Source organism: Apium graveolens, chromosome 2 (assembly GCF_009905375.1).
Source record: "Apium graveolens cultivar Ventura chromosome 2, ASM990537v1, whole genome shotgun sequence".
Lineage (NCBI taxonomy): Eukaryota > Viridiplantae > Streptophyta > Magnoliopsida > Apiales > Apiaceae > Apium > Apium graveolens.
The window spans coordinates 246,051,156-246,058,226 of record NC_133648.1 but is presented as its reverse complement, the minus strand read 5'-3'; positions in this window follow the sequence as shown (position 1 = coordinate 246,058,226).

The following is a 7,071-nucleotide window of genomic DNA, read 5'->3' as shown; positions in this document are numbered from 1 at the left end:
AAAAAACAAAACGAGAGACGCATCTCCGTTTTTGTTTTATATGAAAAACAGTACCGAATCTCCGTTTTGGAGTGACATTTGGGGCCATCTTTTTTAAAAGTGACATTCAGGGCCATTATACCCCAAATAGTGACATTTGAGGTCTTTTTTCGATCTTAATTACGCCTAATATTATTTAAACACAATACACAGAATCATGTTAATAAAGCGCGGATTTATATCAGTTTTTTATCAACAATATGCGGCTTTAGATTTGGGATTTTATCAAGAATCGAAGGATATGTAAGTGGGTATTTGGAGACAATTGTTGGATTTGGTTGTGTTCCTGATTTAGTTTTGATTTGCTTATCTGTGTGTAATTGGGTATCCAATGATATGTAAGTGTATCATCATCTCTCTTTTGTCTCTCTGTGTAGATCCGTGTATGTAGATGAACTAAGTGGTGTAAACATAATTAAAAATATTCAGAAATTATTTATTTTTTTGAGTTTTGACGAGTCGAGTTCGAGTCGAACGAGTTCGAGCCGAGCCGAACATACCAAAACTCGGCTCGAGCTCGTTTGGCTTAACGAACACATTTTTGTGTTCGAGTTCGAGTTCATAAACGAGTCGAGCCGAACGAGTCGTTAACGAGCCGAGTTCGAGCTTGTTCGCGAACAGTTCGGTGTTCGGTTCGTGAACATCTCTTTCTTTGATTGTTACGGACTTACTGTATGACTTGAGTGAATGTTAAGGGATGGTTTTAAATGCCTTGGGAGTTGGGTGGTCAAGTCTGTAAGGTCGTTATTATTTTATTTTTATCGACCCTTTAATTTAATTTATAAGATATATGTCTTATTTTTATCGGTCTTTCTAATGTGTGCCCGAGGATATACAATAAACACTAAATTTTATGAATTTGATGCATTTTTATTGGTGGAGTTGTTGTAAATGCAGGAGGTCTATCAATATTTATGATCAGAGGACCAATCAAAATGCACCAAACTCATAAGAGTTAGTGCTTATTGTGTGCCATTAGGCACACATTAGAAAACCGGTATTTTTATTGCTAATGTTAACTATATAACTGCTAAATTTACTGTTTTCTATATGCAATTATAATCTTTAATGGTGTCAGCCTTATTTCTCAAAATTCCATGATTTTGGGAAATAAGGCTGACACCATTAAAGATTTCAAATCAAACGCTTGTAAACAAATGAATTTATATTGGGTATTGGTTCATGTAAATGTAGTTGCACTCGGGGGAGTATTGGTTCATACATCTTACATGATGCGCGACTAATTCTGATAACATTTAGAGCATCATCCTTCAACTGAACGGCCTCAACCAATTGAAAATCATATACAGCTCATGTTGCCTCTATCGTTGAGTAAAGAGAAAATCACCATTTTAATTATATTTTAATGACTCACGCCCTAATATACGAAAAATCGGGATTACGGTCCAAATTATCCGCGAGTCGGACAAAATACTGAAAAGACTAATTTCTTTATCTAATAACTGATATTATTTACTCTAAACTTCAAATAACTCATCCCCTGTGTCAGTCTTCCTTCTGTGATTACATTCAATACGTAACATACATACATAAGTTAGGTTTGTATGAACAATATATTTCGTATTTTCTATTTGTGGTAGTTTATATAAAGAAAAGAGTAGTGATAGTGTACTGAATTGTGTACAAAAAATTTGTATAGTGTGAAATATTTTAATTGAGCTTGTTAACGTAGTAAATACAGAAGACTTATTTAAATTAAAACCTATCATGTGTCATATTTTATAAAATTTTGTACACAATTTTATGTATCAAATATTTTCCTGAAGAAAAAAATCATAGGCTATACAGTCTTTAGATGACACTCCTGATCAATTAGGCAACAAAATGTACTTTGCCTTTTTATTCGAATCCAGCACGAGTTCGGTGAATGCTCGATGACCGGGATTTTGTCTCTGAAAGGCGTCTCAAGCCTATCTTGAGTCCTGATTAGATAGAGCGAATATAAAAATTATTCAGATATTGATACTCCATCATCTATCTGCACTAACGCGTTAAAATGATACTCCACTCCTGATAGCGTGTCTAACCGATTCTCCTTCACAGTTTTAACGACACCCTCTCACTAGTAGCGTGTCTTTGCCATACTCCATCTTCAAGTGTCACATAGGTATTTTGAACCGCGGTTTCATCCCATGGGTATACGGTATTTAATTTACTAAAAATGATTATGTAGGCTTTTAAGGGGCCTTGAGTAAACACCTTCTTCAAATTTATTTATACTATATTATTATAAGCGAAATATCGTTTCGTTTGATCGGTTGGTTAACACACCTTCCTAAAAAATATGTTAACACCTTTAAAAAAAAGTTTAAATAAATATTATTTAATTAAAATAAATAAATCACGTATCTAATATAACTACAAACTCTATGAATTATAATCCAACTTGATATCTAAGTGCACTCAACTTCTTTTTTAGTAGGAAATCAAACACTTCCAAAATTAATTTTATTAATTCAAATCTTTGGATATCACTCCCACATTCTATAGGTTGTAGAAGAAGAAAATACTTTTTTTTTTTAATTTTAACTATTGAAATTTTGAATCTTTCAATAATATAATACATACAAAATAATACGCAAGTATTTTAACTTCATTAATCTCAATAATGTATAGCCATTATTTTTATAATTTAGTTTTACGAAATAATAAAATTATAAATATTATAATCAGTCCGTGCATCGCTGGGTTGGTTTAGGGTTTAGTGTTTACAGACTAGTATAAATTATATCCTTTAACCAGTTTCGTAAAACCCAAGTGTCATATTTTTATTCGACTTACACGATACGAAACGCCACGAAAATTTAGTATTTGTGTTTGCAATTTTAGTACACGACACGAAAGTACACAAACACGAAAGTATACAGTCAAGATTTAGTATCGGTTTTGTGTTTGACCTTCGAGTACACGGCACGACATGAAGTATACGATATAAATAAATATTATAATTAAAGTTTAATATTTTTTATAAATATATAGAATTATAATAAATGTATGCATATTTATTTTTAAAATATTATTTGATTTCATTATTTTATGTAGAATTGAGATCTGAATATATATTTTTCATATATTTTATAAATTTTTTTACCTAAAAATCTTATATTTTAATTTATATTAATATTAAATTTAATATATATTAATATTCAATTAACACGATATACACGACACGAAACGACACGAAACGAAAGTACACGAACGCTAAACATGTCAGTTTTGTATTTGGCATTAAAGTACACGAAACACGAAAATACACGATACGAAAGTATACGAAACAACGAATTGTCAGGTCAACTTAAGACTATGTAACTAAACTAATCATATATACTCCTTTAACTCCTTTACATTAGGAGGTCGTTTGGTTGACACAGATTTAGATGGTACTTGAAATGCCTCGAAAGTGACATTGATATAATTGTTTGTTTGCATAAAATATGGGTATTAGAATCACCCATGAACTTCAAATGCCTAATGGGGAAGTTGGTCACCCACCCCTATCTAGATTAGTCACCCTTAATATAGAATCAATCCCTATATTAAATATTTAAAGCCTAAAATTTATGTGTAAATTAATATATTTTTTATTGAAGTTATTTAAATTAACAAAACCTAACTTATTATTTTATTAAAGTGTAGTATAGGTGCTAATAATATTTCATAATATTAATTTTTAAACCATGTAATAATATATGATATTTAAAACTTTAGTTAGCATACGGGTTTGCAATTAAAAATATAATTATTTTCAATTTTTATTATTATTCAACTCAATTATATTTAAAAATTTGAAATGTACATTTCTAATTTGTTAAAATGTTGATGATAATAAAAAATAATTTCAAGTCATATGTTAAAATACTAGTAATTATGTGTTTTAATACATTAATAAAAAATAAGTTGAAATATACATAATTTTGTATAATTTTTTTTTATTTTATATATTAAAAAATTAAGATAAATAGCGAGATAGATTGTAATGAAAAAAATAATAATAACTCAAAATAATTGTTATAAAAAAATAAAATAAATAAATTAAATAAAACATGAAAACTTAATACCTAGCAATTACAAATAAATGTCAACCAAATAAGTTTATTATAGTAAAAATTCCTGTGTGACACCCAACAAGCACTAACATTTTCATGATGACTATATAACTAAACAAATTTTATATTTTGTTATGAATAAAAAATTTAAATTTTAACATTTGAAAATACTATTATTTTTGTAATTTTTATTTGAAAGATTGACTAGAATACCAACTTTTTCACTCAAAAGTTTAATTAACCCAATTTCAAATTTGTCGCCCTTTTTACCTGTTACTCTTTGGACTTTGGAGCGTCTCATACTTCAACATTATACATTTATACAAACAAATCACACACAAATAAGATGTTGAAACTCGACATGCTTAAAACCTAATTTGATTGATCAACCAATAAATCTTTAAAATTAGGATCTGAAATGTGTGTTAGAGAAAGAGAGATTTAAGGAGGATTGTTTGAGAGAGAGAGATAAAGCTTTTACGAGGATTATCATGTGTAAAATTGATACTACCGAAATTTTTTTCGGAAATGTACTTGTACAGATACGCTGCATACATGTCAAGACCAATACAAATTGCATATGTTGTTATCACTGTAGCAAAAATAACCGTAAATAGTAAGTCACTAATGAATAGTAAAATGTACATGAATAGTAAAAATGAAATTTGAAGGTTAAATGAGACCTCCGGCAAGAATAAATAGAGAAACAAATAAAGAATATAAATCTAAAATAATAGCAACTCTATTAATTTTATTTATAGTATAAAACAAAGCAACACAACAGATGTGTAAGAAAATTTTATACAAGGAATTTGACTTATGGAAGATTTGAGGATACGATCAATTCAGTATATAGCTGATAAAGAACTAACATATAACAGGCTAATAAATCAACATATTGAAAGTTGTAAGATAAGCATGCAAATAATAAATGAAAAATTAGATATTATAGCTATGTTACGAACAACGTTAGAAGAAAGAGATGAAAAAATTAGGAGACTAGAGGAAGAAATTTTTTATTAAAACGAGAAAAATTTATTAAAGAAACTAATTTAGAAATCAAAATAAAAGACTTAAAAGAAGTATTAACTGAACAATATAGATTAATAGACGATTTAAGACAAAAAATTAAAAAATGAATTGGACAGATCCAAATGCAATAACTAGAAATAATAGAAAACTAAAACAATTAATAAAAAATCAAGAAAAATTAGAAATAGATCTGGAAAAATTACTAGAAAGAAAAAATAAAATAACATGGACAACAGAGAATAACGAAGAAATTATGAGAATTTACCAACAACTTAGAAATATGATAATAACATTTAGAAATGATAAACTAAGAATACAAGGACTTAAAAGAATAATTTTAACAAATAATATAACTGGATAAAATGTCATTAGAAGAAATAAGTGAAAAACAAGATATATATTATCAAATGAATGAATACGAAGGAGGAACATCACAAACCCTAAGTTTTAAATCAGATATATATAATCAAATTCAAAGTGAAACAAAAGAATTAACAATAAAAAAGATATTCAAGACATCATATTTTGAAAGAAATAAAGAAGTTAGGTATATAGCCCAAAAACATGAGAATGTAATAGATATAGATACAATAAATGGAAAAACAAGAATAAATTTAATAACGGATGGATTAATAAAAAGAGAATTATCCAAATTAAAATAAAAGGAAATAAATAAACTAAAAAATATATATTTTGGAGCAATAGAATTTACAATAAAAACATATTTTCAGAAAAATATCGATACTCCTATACAGATATATGTATTGGATGATAGAATAATAGGAAATATACAAGATTCATTAATAGCGGTAATAAAAGGAAACTTGATATATCAGAAATTAAAATTTATAATACAACCCGATTTCAGTATATCACTAAGGGATGAAAATAAAGAAAGATCTTTAACATTATACTATAAGTTAGATGGAATAAAAATGCAAAAAGGAAGTAAAGTTATTAGTATAGAAACCAAAATGGTTTACGCTATGACTGAAAACCATCACGTAAAGAAACAAACGGAATTAGGAATAATAGTACCAAAGTTATATAATGATATATTAGAAAAAATTGAACATAAAGAAGAATCTCAAATAACAATCCCAGAAGAAATTACAATAGATTTTAGTAATAGACAAATGATTCCAAGGCAGAGAATTAAACCAATATTAGAAGGATCTAGATTAAGTTTTAGAAAAGAACAAAATCCTATAAGATTAATTAGATCAATGAGTATGACGAGTAGAAAGATAGATTTAATAAAGATAGATACTGATCGTTTGAAAATAAAAATAATAATATTTGACGAAACAATAACAAGAGACTGTATAGCAGAAATTAATACAGGAGCTACCAAAAGTTTTATTCATATATGCAAGGTAAATGAAGAAAATTGTAAATGGATAGAACCTCAGACTTACAGATATGCAGAAAATGATAGAGAAATATTTATTACTAAATGTACTAATTTAAAATTTAAAATATTAGACTTGGAATATAATATAAATATAGGAGTAATAGAATATGATAGTTCGAGTGAATTATTATTAGGGAGCGACTTCTTAAAAATGATAAATTATAAAATTAATAATAATGGAATAAAAATAGTAGATCAAGGAAAAGAAAGATTTATAGAAAAACTATGAATATACAAGAAAAATTAAGGAATAAGAAAGAAAAGTTAAAGAAGATACAGAGTATGTTAGAAAGCGAAATAGATTCACAAATAAAATACTTAGAATGTAAGGAAAGACAAACAAAGTTAGAAAATGATATTAAAAAATTAGAAGAACAGAGTAAAAATACTAGTAAATATTGGATAGATGTTGGAAATGGTCGGAAGAAGCGAATCAACAAATAATAAAATGTCAGACTCAGAATTTATAAAAAATTTATGGGAAGAAATAATAGTTAAGGAAAAACTAAATGCAATAAT